Source organism: Bombus pyrosoma, linkage group LG8 (genome assembly GCF_014825855.1).
Source record: "Bombus pyrosoma isolate SC7728 linkage group LG8, ASM1482585v1, whole genome shotgun sequence".
NCBI lineage: Eukaryota > Metazoa > Arthropoda > Insecta > Hymenoptera > Apidae > Bombus > Bombus pyrosoma.
In genome coordinates this window covers 7,129,944-7,145,422 of record NC_057777.1, presented here as the reverse complement: position 1 = coordinate 7,145,422, position 15,479 = coordinate 7,129,944, and the positions used below count along the sequence as shown (strand labels likewise).

The window sequence follows — 15,479 nt, the reverse complement described above, 5'->3', positions numbered from 1 at the left end:
ATTATGGATCGGCAACCGCGGCGTGTCGAATCCGCGAATTCGGATCGCCAGCCGGGTCTTCCAATCACCCTTTCTCCTCCTCTACTTCTCTATACGTCTACTTCTCCTTCTCACTTCTCTGTCTCTCTCTCCTTCTTCTATCCCTGTATATCTCGCTATCCTTCCCTCTCGCACTCTCGCACTCGCTTTCTCTCTCCCCCACGAACTGTGCCGTTCTCTTTTCCTCTATTCCGATCCTCCAGCGAGCGTGCCTCTCCCCCAAAAAAGAAAACCCCACGTAGCACTGAACCGTAGAGAAGAACAACCGAGCACCGATCACCACTTCGTTATTTTTCACCAAAGACACCAACAGCACAGTCACTCGGATCTGCTTCTCTCCTCGTGATCACGACGGGCCAGCAAACAACAGGGCCATGAGGCGCGCACGATCCTCTTCTCCTTTCTCCTCTTTTCTTCTCTCTTCCTTGGACGGTCGGCCACCACCAGCAGCAGCCACTCCTTGCTCCTACATACGTGCGTCTGGACACTGGACACCGTACCACCGAAAACGTCTTGGCGACCGCTCTGATATACCACTTTCCTCTTCTCGACACCTTGTCGTCGTCCTCGTCGTTCTCGTCGTCCTCGTCGTCCTCGTCCTCGTCCTCGTCCTCGTCGTTGTCGTCGTCGTCGTTCTCCTTTCCTTCTTTTTTCCTTTTCCTCCGTCGCGCACCACGCAGCCGATCTTTCTTCCCTTTTACAGTCCGCTCCACCTGCGCGCCCGTAGTCCTCGTCGTCGTCCTCTCCCCGATGATGTCCCCCGCGCCGACAGGATTTCGCCTGCTTTCGCCACGTCCAGGACACGGAACGAGAGGCACTTTAAACTTCCGGCCGCACACCGTGTATACTGGACACACACTGCTCGGTTGACGGTAACGGCGGCAGCGCGGTAACCAAGCACTCCGAACGGTACCAGTGTGAACGTGAGAGTGACACACACATGACCGGCCAGTGATATCGCGTAGCGCGCACTGCGGGCGGACGGCAGGGAGGCACGGCTCCTTCCCGCGACTCCTGCCTCCTACCCCGCTTCACGGTTCGACCTCCCGCCATCGTCCTCTACCCTCGAACACCCCAGGCCCCCGCCTGCTCCGACGTTCGCGCCGACGCCTCCCCTCCGACCCGCCACCCTCCTCGCGGCCAAGCAGCCGTGCCGCGCGCTATGCCGCACCGCGCCGCGTCGCCACCGATACTCTCTCTCCCCACCACTAACTATTCTTCCCCTTTTAGCCACATCTCACCCTTCCCTCCCGTTCCCATCATCTCATCTATACAGTTTTCTTCTCTTCTCTTCTCTTCTCTTCTCTTCTCCTCTCTTCTCTTCTCTTCTCTCCTTTCCTCTTTTCTTCTCTTCTCTTGTCTTGTCTTCTCTACGCTTTTCGTTCCTTTCCTTCATTCCTCTCCTCTTATCTTCTCTTCACCTCTTTCCTCTTCCCGTCTTTTCTCTTCTCTACGCTTCTCTTATCTCATCTCTTTTCTCTTCGCTTCAGAGTCGCGCAGCGGCAAAGTTCTTTCGCATTGCTACAACTCATGGCACGAGCATGGAGTGAAGAGAACTCTAGGGCCGTAACACCGACCGCGAGCGAAACTCGTGAGTCGGTGTTTTTGGCGGGGTAGGGTAAAATGTCAACTGAAGGATCGCATTATGGGAGCAGGCTCTGGGGTTAAGGTACCTTCTGCTGTTGCTACCTGCACTCGTGAAAAAATGCAATGAAACTTTTTTAATATTCCATTTCACTGTTATTTTTATCAAGTTTGTTTCCCAAAAAACGAACTGATACGTATGTAGTGTGTTATAAATCACGACACGCGTCACTATTCTTGACACGAACAAATTGCTGTCTCGTCGATCTTTGCCACTCGATTTATTTGTTTGTACAGGAATGGTGGTCTGGGAAACGTTCCTCTACATTAGAGCTTCATTCCTCTGTATCTTTGCAAACATGGTATTACTCCGTTCTTTAACGATGATTAATTACGAGTATCACGTGATATATTCTTTTTCCTCTTACTGCGCTTTGGTACGTTGTAAGACACTTTGATGGTAGATTAAAGTTGGATATCCATCGATTAAATTAAATGGTTACTCCCATTATTGATGTTTACGTTATTCAAAATTTATATTCTCTTTTTTATTCTGACGGTGCTTCATCCTCGTTTTAGAAAAATAAATGAAAATGCTTTAGACTTTCTTTGGCTTCGATATAACAATAAATTAAATTCCCCGCTAGAGAGATATGTTAAGAGATGCCAACTGTTTGTACAGCCCTGCGGTCACGTGACGAAAACACGACGTGACGTCACACGCGCAGCAGCAGCCAGCTGCCAGTCCAACATGGTTGACCTGTGAGCAGTGGTGCTACAAACGGCCGTCCGCATTAATTGCTCGCTTCTTCCGATCACGCGTACCCCGTATATTGTTCAAAACCGTTAATATGATATCTTCGATCATCTCGCGACTCGTCATGTGAGTATTAAAAACCCATAATAACCGAAATACGAGGAAATAGTGTGAATAAGAAGTCAGCTGCGCCTGGATTCTCGCCATCATTAACTCAGGGTTGTTCGAATCTATTTGTCAATTTACACGGTTCAATTTCGTTTTTGACTCTCTCTTCTCCAGTGTACGATTTAACCATCCATCAATTTGTATTTTTGCTTGACACTCCGAAGTGGAGATCGCGTAATAGCCTGAATGTCTAGTAGTCGTTACCCTTCTTTTCTCGCAACCCCTCTTTTAACAAAGAAATCGCAAAGGGTGTCTCGTTGATGTGGTCATGTAACGCGAATAAGAACAGAGGTGCAGTGTTCCAGTGAAAAGTTACACGACCATTCACGAATCTGCCTTGACGTGGAGAAATTATGTCATCGCGTCGTCGCAACACGGCTCGAAGAAAGATTTCCATGTTTGGTTACAAGTTCTACAACGACGTCTAACCGATTGCCATCCTATTTGAAAATCGTCCTAGTTACTCGAACGAGATATCGATTCATCGGTGAAATTAATTCATGGCGATATCGATCCCCCTGTATCGGAGCATTTCGAAAATTTTAATCGGAAAAGGTAAGAGGAAATTTTCTCCATATTCTCATATTAGAGATACGAACGATAAACAGAAAATTCTACGCTCGTGTGAGGAGGACGTGTTGACTTTAATTATAAAATTAACATTATTTTAAGTAAAATTTTAATCGAAAGCAACCTATCGCAATCGACTAAATTTGCGTATAGCAAGATGAATACCATAGAGAAGTTCACATACTGCGAAAGTACGTAATCTTGTCGCAATAGCCCTATGTATGCATATAATGGAAACCTAACCTAACCATTAACTTTTGAGTCCCAACAGCAGCAGCTCCTCCTTCCCTCCATTCCGGACGTACACTCATGTTACACCTTGCGCATAAAAGTTTACTTGGTATTTAGAATTAAATCTATATATAAGCATTTCTGAAGAAAATCGAAATATATTTGTAATTGAACATTGTGGAAATTGATACTGCTTGGAGTGTAAATTATTGGAGTTGCTGTGAAATTTAATTCTGTTAGGCAATCGATTACGTCGTTTCGATTTTTCGTATTCACAAGCTGGTCTAAAACTACGATAGAACTTGTTTAAACGCGTTTGGACGTGTTCCACGGTCCGAATCGATGCTCTTACATCCTCCTGGTCTTTATTGTCCGTACCCATTTCTGCATACCGAATGTTTAAAAATAGCCTGACACGTTCGAAGGAGGACAAAAGACCCTTATTGTCAGTCGAATGGTGAAGAATCATAGCGCGGAGCCTTTTGTGCTTTACCGGATATTGTTTTCAATACCAACAACTGATTAAATACGTACTATATATTGTGCGTCACAAAGAGATACGAATATTGACATATTTATCTTATCTACGAAGAATTATGTATACTTCGTTAGTTGATTCTCAGCTGTTCCGAGATTTCTGTGGTTTTTCCAATAATTATTTTCACCATTGCTTGTGATCTTGAACTCTTAAAAATTCCGGCAACTTTTAAATATTCAACGAAACATTTCAGATCGAACTGATTTAAATTAGGAAACCTTGCAAACTGAAATGAGACATTTGTGATTCTTCCAAAAGTTATTTTTGCCATCGTTCTTTTATGAATTAGGAAATTTGGAAATATTCGACGAAACATTTCAAATAGAAACACGTATTAAACTTGGAGTAGGTTTAGAAAATTAGACGGCAGAGTGAAAACGAAGCGTGACGTTGCGTCAGTTAAAGTGGAATCGCCGACGTCAATACAGAACGTTTTCGTGCGTGTATCTGAAAGCCGTCATCAAAGATGAACGTCTGACCGAGCATCAGCTGATTGGAAAGCTACGTCATAATGATGAGAACTTGGTACAGCATGGCGTCGTGCGTCCTCTCGTTAGGGAGCACGTTTTGTTGACGGCGTTGGTAAACGTACACCGTCGATGACACGTGTGCACGGTGATAGTCTTGCCGAGACATGACTCACGCTCGTCGTGCTTGACAATAAATTGAAACGAGTCGGAGAAACGCTGATCTCAGATCGAGCACAAGGCGAGCCTCTTAAAATTCGCCGATCCGACCGGTTATGCTTTCGAGTATCGTTCCATAGTACATAGGATCGATCTATCTGTTTAAAAAAAGGAAATATTTGATAGCTTCTCCGGATTTCTTAGCGGAACTAGTAGAAATTGCAAGAATAGAGTATCGAAAAAGGAATCGTGCGATAAAAGAGCAGTGCGGAAATACCAGAAAGGAGATTCAAGTATAAAAGAAAAGAATAACAAGGAGTACGAAAAATAGGAAGGACATAAAAAAGAAGCCATAAAAAGAGAGAACAAGGAAACAAGAATATAAAAAGGAGGAAAGTTTTCACAAGTGAAGAAGATACGTTAAAAGTTTCCTTAAATTCTTAGTAGATCTTTAGTCTTCCGAGAGGAATATATCCAATACATCTAAGAATAATAGCTTTACTTGGGACAGAGTAGTAAAAATTCTGAATTTGTACGGATAATATATTTCTTCTGGTAATATATCTAATAGTAACATATAGGTAGTATATCTATGGGGATATTGTAGGATCTCCATATAATCGTAAAAAGTTTAAACATCGCTTTAATATAGACGATATTCTTTCCATCCGTTTGAATTACGATAACAATGAGATGGAATATAAAAAGCAAGGTAACAAAGAGATTTCTACTATTTCTATTCCTTATGGCTGATTCATTGGTGCATCGCGATGTTCCTCGACAGATGTTTCGTTTCTCGATAATGTCACGGAGCGTTATTTCACTCTTATTATGTATATCGTTTAAGAAGTATGACTCACGTATTCGATAGTCTTTGTGTACATCAAGCATTGTCTTTTTACCGCGTTAGGAATATACGAGTACAGTTCCCTTTCACCTTTTCGACGCGCTCTATCTTACGTATTTACGAATGCATATACTATATTATCATGGAAAATTTTTATGAATATGTATTACGTAAAAAATTAATATATCGTAGGCAGTTGGCTTAAGTATACAACCAATGCTAAAAGCAATCCCATTAAGAACTAACGTCCATTGATATAATGAATATTTTACCGTTTAAATAATCTTGCGATGCGTGCAAAGTGCATGTTTGCGATAAATATTATGTAACTTCTAGATACATTTTTGCGTTTATTTCAAACCTTATCAATGCTATCATGATAATATTGCCACATTGTAAGCTTCCGAATTCTTTGTTGGTATGTGTACCAGCTACTAAAGACGTTCTTCTTCCCTTTATTTGTTATTTATACATCATTCTTAATCGATAGAATATTTTGTAAAAATAAACTCAACGAGTAAAGATAGATTCCACATGTTCGCATTAGCGACACGCTTGCGTCAAACTCTTTAAAAACTTTGGAAAGTGTCCAACGTTGAGGTCGTTTATTCGTAGCTGCACGTCGATATTGGAATGAAATTTTCAGAATAATTTTCACACGACCGGTAACGTGTCTAAAAGTAATACAGCTCGATAGATCTTGGAGGAAAGGAAGTTTGCGGGCGGAAGGAAACGGGTAGTACGCCAAGGGATGCTTTCTTGGTAGACCAGAGGAACGTGGTCGTTGGATCGATGCCCGGTTGGCAACAGGAGGGTGGTTCTGCCGGTGGTATATGAGCAAGGACGTTCGTGCGGCACCCTCGTTTCCTCTTTCTCCGCCCTTTTTCTCTCCTTTTCTTCTCTTCTCTTCTCTTCTCTTCTCTTCAGGTCTCGTCTCTTTTCTTGCGGGTTCTCCGTTACAGCTGTGCAGGAGTAGCACGATTCTCCAGCGGTTCGTCGTCAATCGATATTTCGTTTCAGAAAAGATCTCTGTATTAACCTTCCCGGTGTGTTGCACGAGGCACAGGCGTTTCACAGTGAATCTCCGCCATCTAAACAGTCGTCAAGGGTGGCTGTTGCTCGTTTGTTTTTCCTTTCGCTTGCTCAAATACCGCTGGAAACGGTATCATTTGGCGGAAAATATTCCAACGTATGGTTACCAGCGTACACTATTGGAAATTATTAGAATCGGCGCAACAATCTCAGCGAGATGTATTGAAGCACGATGTGCTTGTTCCTAGCGTTGCTAAACGAAAACCGTGTCTCGCTGAAAAGTGAAACGGGTACACGCGCAACGATTAATTTCGTAAATCCTATAGCAACCAGGTCGAGATAAAACCTACCGACTGACTCTCTTTCTTCTTCTGTCGACACCTGCGCGCACACTCTCATTCTATTTACCAAGCTTCCTCTCCGTTTCGTTCCATGACCTATATTTTCGATGTTGCTGAAAGGTATCTCATTTTCTATGGATGCAGGCATTGCTCCGGTTGCTGTGCCCGTTGTCGACCACCGACTGCAACGCGAAACAGTGCCGTTTCTTCGTGGCTGTTGATTCTATTTGCATAGAATCGCGTTTGGAAGTATTGCTCGTTATGACCTGCTTCTGTGAATCAAGAAAACCGAAAATTTCGAATTAAAAATTATTGCTCCGCGGTAGTATAAATCGTTAGTCTCGTACGTTCTTAAACGATATTTCAGCGGCTAAATTAAGTTCCAATTCTTTAATTGTGTTCATAAAAATTTGTAGTCTGATTATCACTGTTTTCTTGCTTTCTGATTTTACAGCTCGATCAGCGTGACTTTTATTTCATACATCTGACTATGCCTTACATCATACGAATGGAACCATTTAACTACTACGTTCGCGCATAATCGAGTAATTATTATTATCTTATCGTACATTTTCGACACGATCTCCCAACTTGTTTCTTCGTCGAGGTGACAATCGTCGAGGCGGCTCTCCACGATTTAAAACGACGATAGTTTCTTCAACTGCTGGAGTTAGGCATCGCGTGATTCTGGCGTTGTTACACCGCGTTCGGCTGAGCGTACGAGACGCGGTGGCTCGACCAGGAGAAATTCGCGTAAAGGGGCCTCGAGTATTTCAAAAGGCTGCCTACGACTGGAAGGGAAAAAAAGAGAAAACGTCGCATAGAGCAGGAAAGAAGTTACGTCGGTGTTGCGGTAATATGGTCGGGTACTTAGGATCCTCCAGCACGTGACGTCATTGCACTCGTTAGAATAATTAAGAATTCCATTCGCTAATTACGATGCGGTTCGTTCACCGCACTTTTCCATCCTATTGCGAGGCTTCCACCATATACCGCTGGATTAACGCGAAATTTCTAACTGACCAGCGAGATAGAACCGCTTTTTCGTCATTAAAAAAAAAAAGTAACTTGGAATCAAAAGAGATAGCCATCAAAAGAGATGACCAGAAAAAAAATGGAATTGCCTTTTATGATGGTTCTTAATGGGTTGAATCTCAATACAGACCCGTGGCTTTTCCGAAGCTTCACGGATCTAATATCGTTAAACTCTAGGCTGTAAGCTCTGAAAATGGCTTTCGTGCTCTCGGAAACAAAATGAGAGGCACGCGTCGGCTCGATCGGTGGAAATGTTATCGCAGTTGCGCGCCAACGATTCCCCGGAGTACCGATAGATGATAGCGTTCGCGGGTCGAAGGGAATGTCGAAGCTCGCGCCGGTAGATAACAAGTTCGTGCTCCTCTCCTTCCACGTTTCGGTTTGCCCGCTTCTTCCCGAGCACAGTACCTCGAACAGCTCTAGAGAAAGAGAGAGAGAAAGAGAGAGAGAGAGAGAGAGGGGGCTCCGTTTTGATTTACACCCTCCTTTTTCCCGCCCTCGTATATAATTACGCCATTTTCTCGCAGACCAGGCCATATTTCTTCGTCCCTGGAGACGCGCCAAGGAGCAAAAGTGCACGTCACGGGGGTGTGGTAAAGAGCACGAGACTCGTAGAGCCCGAGAAGGGTGGCGCGGCCAGAAACGAAAGCATCGTGCCATGCCAGGGTGATGACCCTTTGGGCGTACCCTGAGACCTTACGCTCCTGGTATCGTCGCGATATCCTCCTTTCTCGCCTCTCTGCTCTTTCATCCCGCCCCTACCTCTACCTTGTCCCTTCTTCTTCTATGTCTTTTTTTTCTCCACCGAACACTCCCTCTCGTCTTTTTATCCGTTTTCTGGATAGGTGGGTGGCTAGTGGCCATACTCGAGCAAGCTAGATGACCGTAGGGGAACAGAATTGGAACGACGCACTGGAATGCGAGCCTGAACCCGAAGGTTTTTCTCTCTTGCTTTGTTCCCGATCTCGATATTAGAGGCATACGTGAGATAATTTCTCACTTCCATTTCTTCTTCCTTCTTTCCTCGTCTTCTGATGTGTCTTGACAGATAGAAGTTTGATCGAACCTCGGTCAGTTTGAGGATGTTGGAAACTCTTCTTAGAAAAATTATTTCTTTCCGTGTTTTCTGGCGTCTGTATCTTTTTAACACGCGCGGATTGCCTCGAGTCAAAATTCCACTATACTGGGAATTCGTCTTGGAGAAATGTGTAACTTCTTCTCACATCTTCCTGTGTTTCTATATTTTTAGAGGTTTAATATTTTCGAAACACCGCTGATTGATCCGCATCAAGGATTTGAGAACGTTGGAAATTCTTATTAGAGAAATAATTTTGGAGCGAGGTCAAGAGACGCGAGCCACACTGTGTTTTCCATAAATCTTGAAATACGAAGTCGCGTTAATACAGCTCTTTCTTAAATCTTTTCGCGGGATGCAGATTCGTAAACGTCTCGGCATATGCAAGCTGTGGACTGGCGCGCTTGAGAAAGTTCAGACTCGACGCACTGCGTGGGAGGTCCGCGATTCATCCGCGATGTTTGTGGATCTTTTATAGCATGGATTTCCCAACATCTCCGCCGTAGACCAGCACCATGTGCCTTCAGAAAGCTTGCAGCCAATGCCCTTTACCGTAAACCAACGCATTCGATTTTGCTGAAAAAAAGACGCTAAGAATTTTTCGCGACCTAAATCGATCGAAACAGATTATCGGAATACGAATTTCATCGTCGTCCTCGATTAAATCGCGTATTCTTGACAATCTGATATTTCTTCTTTAAATAACACCAAATAAATCAGTCATGCTTGCGCATTTCTCTCGGAATATTTTCGGTTTCGGGCACTGCAAAATCGTCTTTTTTCTCCCGTCTGGTATTTCTCCCTCTACGACACTATACCCTTGCTTTTAGTCGGTCTTTCTCGTTCTCTCCTAAGGAAGACGATGCGTCGTCGTTGTATTCGTCGGCTACTCTTCGCTGTTTAAATATAAACCCAAGCACAGAAGTGGCCAGCTTCCAGTTGGGGCGTCGCGACGCTCGTGGAACATACATCCGACACAAAGCTCGAGACTTTGAGTCTTGTCACACGTACATCTCGTGCGAGTAACACCGTGAGTTTCGTTCCCGCGAATTATTGCTTCATCCCACGTTATTCTGATTTATGATTGTACCGAGAGGAGCACGACCGACCTGAAACGATTTCGTCGATCCTTGATCGCATCCAGAATCGAGCCAACGAGTTCATCGACCAAGTCGTCCATTCAAAACGAATCGGTGAGAGCTGTAAAGTGTCGTCGTTGATGGGAAAGCTCGATCAGCGAAATTAGGTAGAAAAGGGCAGCGTTTAAACGATGGAATGGTCCAGCCGTTAAAACAACCGACGCGAAATCTCTGGTTTAAGAGAGTTTAATTGAGATCGAAGTTTTTAATGTTGGAAACGGTTTATAAAGAGCGTGAAGTATCAAGGGAACGTTGAACGAAATTTTCAATCGGCTTTCAAAGTTGCCGTAGTTGGGAACTTTTCCAAAGGTTATCGAGCTCCCGCGGGAAGCAAGTCCAGCTGATAGCTTGGCTGAAATCATACACCGTACTTCCACGATCGTCGAATCCTGCAGCGAAGGGTTGTTGATCCTCTTCGACATCTGAGTGTTAAACCCGAGGAATGTTTAAAAAGGATTCTGAAAGATCGACGATTCTCGCGTTGACGTTTCGACTTTGAAAAATAATACCGAGCATCCAAGTAATCTTAAATCGAACTACCATCAAAGTAGTTTTGTCTTTGCACCAAATTTCGAGATATTCTCTGATCTAGAAAGTCGTGCTTGTTCTCTGACTCGAGTTCTCTCAGTCAAGATTAATATTTGATCGAGCGAACGACGAATCGTGAACGACGATTTGCACATTCTATCGAAACCTATTCCGTGCTCCGATCGGGTCAAACTCTACGAATTGGTCCTGTCTTCCCGGAGGTCGCCGGAACTCGACGACTGACTAATTCGTTCGCGAGAGGATTCACCGGTGCCATTCGTCTTTGTCAAGAGGAGCAACGAGATCCCGAAGGAGCGGTGGAAAAAAAGTAGTCGGAGTGAGAGAAAAGAGCAAGAGGAGAAAGGAGGCGGCTGCAAGAAAGGAACCGCTTGTTCGACCGGTTGCTTAGAAAACGTTAGTTGAATCAGTCGGCTGGTCGTTACCCCGGAACAACTTTTGTCGGCACGGCGTGACAATAAAGAGACCGGACGAACGCGCGCGATCCAACCAACAACGCGACTTCTCCAGAGTAAAAAAGTTCGCGACTGGGTTGAGAGAAAGCGAATGCTGCCCTTAAGCAGTCAAAAATCTACGCGTAAAATGTGCAGCTCGTGAAATTCGATCGTGCCAGCGCTCTCTCCTGCAGAATTTAAAACGCCGGCTTCCTTCAAGAAGAAAGTTGTCGCCTTTAAGCTTTTCAGACTGGAAAGCTCCGCCATCCAAGTTCCGGCCGTCCATCCAGGACCTTGTAAACTTCGTTCCAACTCTGGCTGTAAAAGTTTCCTAAAATAGCAAAAGAACGAACAAAGATATTCGCTTCAGAAAATCTCGAGAGAAGAAACCCTTATTAACGAGAATCGAGTTGATCGACGTTCTCCGTGGAGTTGCAGGCGAGTCTCTTTTTGCGGAGGAGCATTCGTGGGGATGCAAGCGGTTGTTCTTGGCCACTTTCTAATCCTCCGATCTGCGATCGCCGAGTTAATGAACGATCAGCTGGTGAACGGTCCGAGTGATTGAGGCCAATGTTGAATTCGTTACAGCGAAGAAGCTTACGCGTCGAAACCGCGGTTCGCTTTCGATCCTCTTCTTAGAGAGAACTTGTCGAGCTTTTATCGTCCATACGCAGCTTAAATCTCGTTAGGCCGGTATCGGATCGTATTAAACGGGAGGCAAGCTGAACCGAATCCGAAAGGTTTCTATCGGATTTCGAGCGACAAATAACGTTCTGTATAGGGTCGAAATCTTCGTGATTATAGGAATAGTTAACACGAGCAGACAACATTTTCTGATTCATAATGACTTGCCCTTTGCCTCTGAAAAGTACAACGTCGGTGGCCGTGCCTATAGAGGCCTACCAATATACACGAAACATCCATTTGCCCGTTTTTAAACGAGTAACCGTGGTCAATACTATATCCGTTACATTTTTACCTTCCCCCTTAAAAATTATATCGAGAACGTGAGGACAAACTCGAGCCAATGTTTCTACCGAAAGCCGCGTCGTTTAACGCTTTTCGACGAGAGAGTAAACAAAAATAAAGTCGGTTGAGAACAGTTAGAACGTAAATAAAGTCGTATAAATTTCCTCAATCTCGATTAATCGGAACAATACGGGGTGTCATGATTTCGACGAATTGTATTTGTATTTGTTGGCGAGAAAAGACAGAACGCGTAACGTAATTTGCGTAATTCGCGGAAAAATTAATTGCGCAACTGGAAAATCGATACGTTGATTTGGTAGCTGTGAAATTACGAAGTGTTGGTAAATCGTTCAGAGGCGTTTTAATTTCATGAAAAATAATGCACGCACCGCCTCGCTAATGAGTTTCAGAAACTTTTTAAAAACCGAGCAGCGTACGAACGGAATAAAGTCGGCGAATTTTTTTTTTTTTTTATAAGCGTATAATTATTTAACTTTTAGCTTAGGATTTTTCACGAGTTCGCTAACACGTACAAATTCCACGGCTGACTTTTTACATTTTTCAATTTTTATATAATTTCGAATAGTTACGGTTTGCTGAATCAACGTCGCGTCCATGAAAACAGACAACCGATTCATCGTTCAAAAACATCGAGTTGCGTAACGTGCGCTAACGATATCCGAATACGTGTGACATTGATCAAAATGCTGATCGGTAAACAAGATTGTATAACATTGTAGATATTTCCAGCGCGGATGTGAAATTTCGAAGAACGTGGTTCGAAATGTAGCTGGTTGAAATACATGGAAACGCGTACGGCATCATCCGAGATTGCAACTGCGGTGACACTGATCCAAAACTTGCTCGGCAGAATTGTATAACGTTGTAAATATTGCCAAGCGAAGCGTTTAGAATAGTCGGGTTACGTTGATCCTTTCACCGTGTAATAAAATGACGGCAGTTTACAATGAATGATTTCGAATACAATTGCGTCGGAAATTTTTATTTTCAATATTACCGAAGTTCCACAATTATAATAATTCTTGGTATTATAGTTGACAGTTTTCTCTCTCCTCTTACGTTATGAAAGGGTTAAGGCTCGTTGATCGATCGCGATGACTGTTTGACTGGATGGCGCCGTGATTAATTTTTTATTCATGTCCTAAATGATATTTGTGAGTCGTTAATGACTAGACAATGCGTTCCTGACAATGTGTGAAAGAGAGCAATAAATCAATCACAGAGATAAACGAAAAGGGAGCAAAGTCGTTTTTCTTTTTCTGTTTTTCAATGTATATTTTTAGATCTCCTTTCGTCCCTGACTTCCTTCTTCCATAACACAATACTACTTGGTCATCTAAATTCGCCAGTCCTTCGACTTGATCGCGTCGGTGTTATGGATTACCCGCATAATTCTTTGTCGCGCCCATTCATCTTCGTAATTAAGCGACCGTTTACATGCGACGCAGCAGTATCTCACGTGTAAATCGTTGTCACGAAGGTGAAAGTTATTAAGCATTCTTGATGAAGGTAGCCGCGTTTGCAACACTTCTCGAAATTAGAAATACCAGATGAATCGCATCTCCACTCGCGAATTCTCTGTAATTACGAAAGCAGGCTTGTAGCTTGATTAAAGAAGCAACTCGTGTGCAATCGACATAATCCCTTCCACATGAAGTTTTATTACACCGTTCGATTATCGCCTTCTGTGATTCTGGATACGAGAGCCTGGCTTTGTTTCGGGTCATTGTATTGTTAAAAGTAACAAAGGCTATTGGTCTCGTCTAAAAGCGATCAGGCTAGCCAAGAAAGGAAATCATGCGCTAGAAACAAAGAATGGAAGCCTCGACGAATATCTTCTTTTTCTTCCAGCTTTGTCATCGCCTCCAAGGACGAGCTGGCAAGCCTCGTGAAATACCGCATCCACGGTATTCCGATGCAGTTTCGAAATTGTTCGGCCGAACAACACTTGGCGACTTTGGAAAAGTTCCAGAGACGCTCGACGAAAAAAGCTGAACCAACTCGACAACCATTTTTTTCTTTTTCTACGATGTAAAACAGGAAGACCCTGTTGGGGTAAAAAGATTTACACCGAACACTTCGAGATTTTTGCCACCGAATCTTTACACGATCGCACTGACAGAATTGTCAGCTGAAAGTAGCTGCATTTATCCAGGCAATAATATTCTATCTTTTTTTTTAATCATACACGAACGTCTCTGTGTGCGTTATTTTTATCTAATCAATTTCCTCGATCGGTTTCTTAATCCATTCGCTCTTAACTAAGTTAAATTTTTAGCGAAACTACTGAGATTAAATCGCGAGATAAGAAAATCAAGTTTTCTCGTTGGTCGAATCCTGAAAGGATTAGAAAACCTATGTGCAGTTTAGACTCGCTTAGCTTATCTATTTATAGCGGTTTGTATCTAGCTTATTCTACGCGTACGTCGCAGCGATATGTACCGATGGATCAGGTTGATGCTCCTTGTCCCCATCTCGAAATAACCGGACACGCCCTCGTTACGACGTTTTCGTACCTCGCTCATTAAAGCTGTAAACGAATCACATTGATTCGTTACCTATGCGCTTACCTTGCCACTCTATCCGACCGCTGGAAAGTTAATAGTCCGCTTAATAACGACACCGTTCGGCTCGAATCAGCGAGAACCGATACGTTTCCACGGAGCAGAATCAAGCAAAACCCGCCCAACCAATCAGTGGCTGACGTGGAAAGAAAGATAATGATGATTTTCGTATCCGCCAGAGTTTTAATTAATGGACAAGAGATAATAAAGAGGGACTCGAGGGAAATTGTGGTTCGAGAAGGGCTACGATTAAAATAGAAAACTGGGTCGACCCTGAAGCGCGATGAAAAGTTACCTGGACGCGAGTATCCAGCACGTATTCCCGTTATTTCCCGTCGAACCGTATTTCGCATATGGAACCGACATATTTCTCGCAATCTTTAATTAGCAAATGCTCCCACGTTGCATCCGAGTGACTGTATTTTTATTATTTATTATTACAATATATAAGGTTGCATATTCTTGCCACGTGCAACCAAATGCTCACGTGACACTAGCCATCCTATGAATTAATACCATAAACATTTGTTTAGCCATCCTACGAATTAATACCATAAACATTCGTTTAGCCATCCTACGAATTAATACCATAAACATTCGTTTAGTCATCCTATGAATTAATACCATAAACATTTGTTTAGCCGTCCTATGAAGTAATACCATAAACATTTGTCCGATCTTTGTATCATTCAATTCCATGGTTCGAAGGAAACGCGTGCTCATACGCACACAATCGCACAGATTCACGATCGCTGTAAGCGTTTCATTTTCATTGTGAGTCGCGATAAAAATAGCCATACGTTTGTAAATAAATATTCACAGCGTTTCGGGGATTCGTTGGTAGATTTTCAAAATAAAATGGCAAATCGCAACGAGTTTGTGGCTTTTTGAATTTATCGGCCGCACAATGGGCGCAACTCGCGCAACGAAACCTGTTGCGAGGATACAATGGGCAAGTAAATT

At 43.4% G+C, this 15,479-nt stretch overlaps 1 long non-coding RNA gene across 1 annotated transcript; it reads right to left on the bottom strand.

Moving 5' to 3' along the window:
* Positions 1 to 5,112: 5,112 nt before the first annotated feature.
* LOC122569940 lies at positions 5,113 to 13,790 on the bottom strand. The gene is made up of 3 exons (XR_006317627.1): positions 7,303 to 13,790; positions 6,743 to 7,005; positions 5,113 to 6,666 (listed from the first exon to the last, which is right to left on the bottom strand). It is a non-coding gene; the product is annotated as an uncharacterized LOC122569940 (long non-coding RNA).
* Positions 13,791 to 15,479: the final 1,689 nt, after the last annotated feature.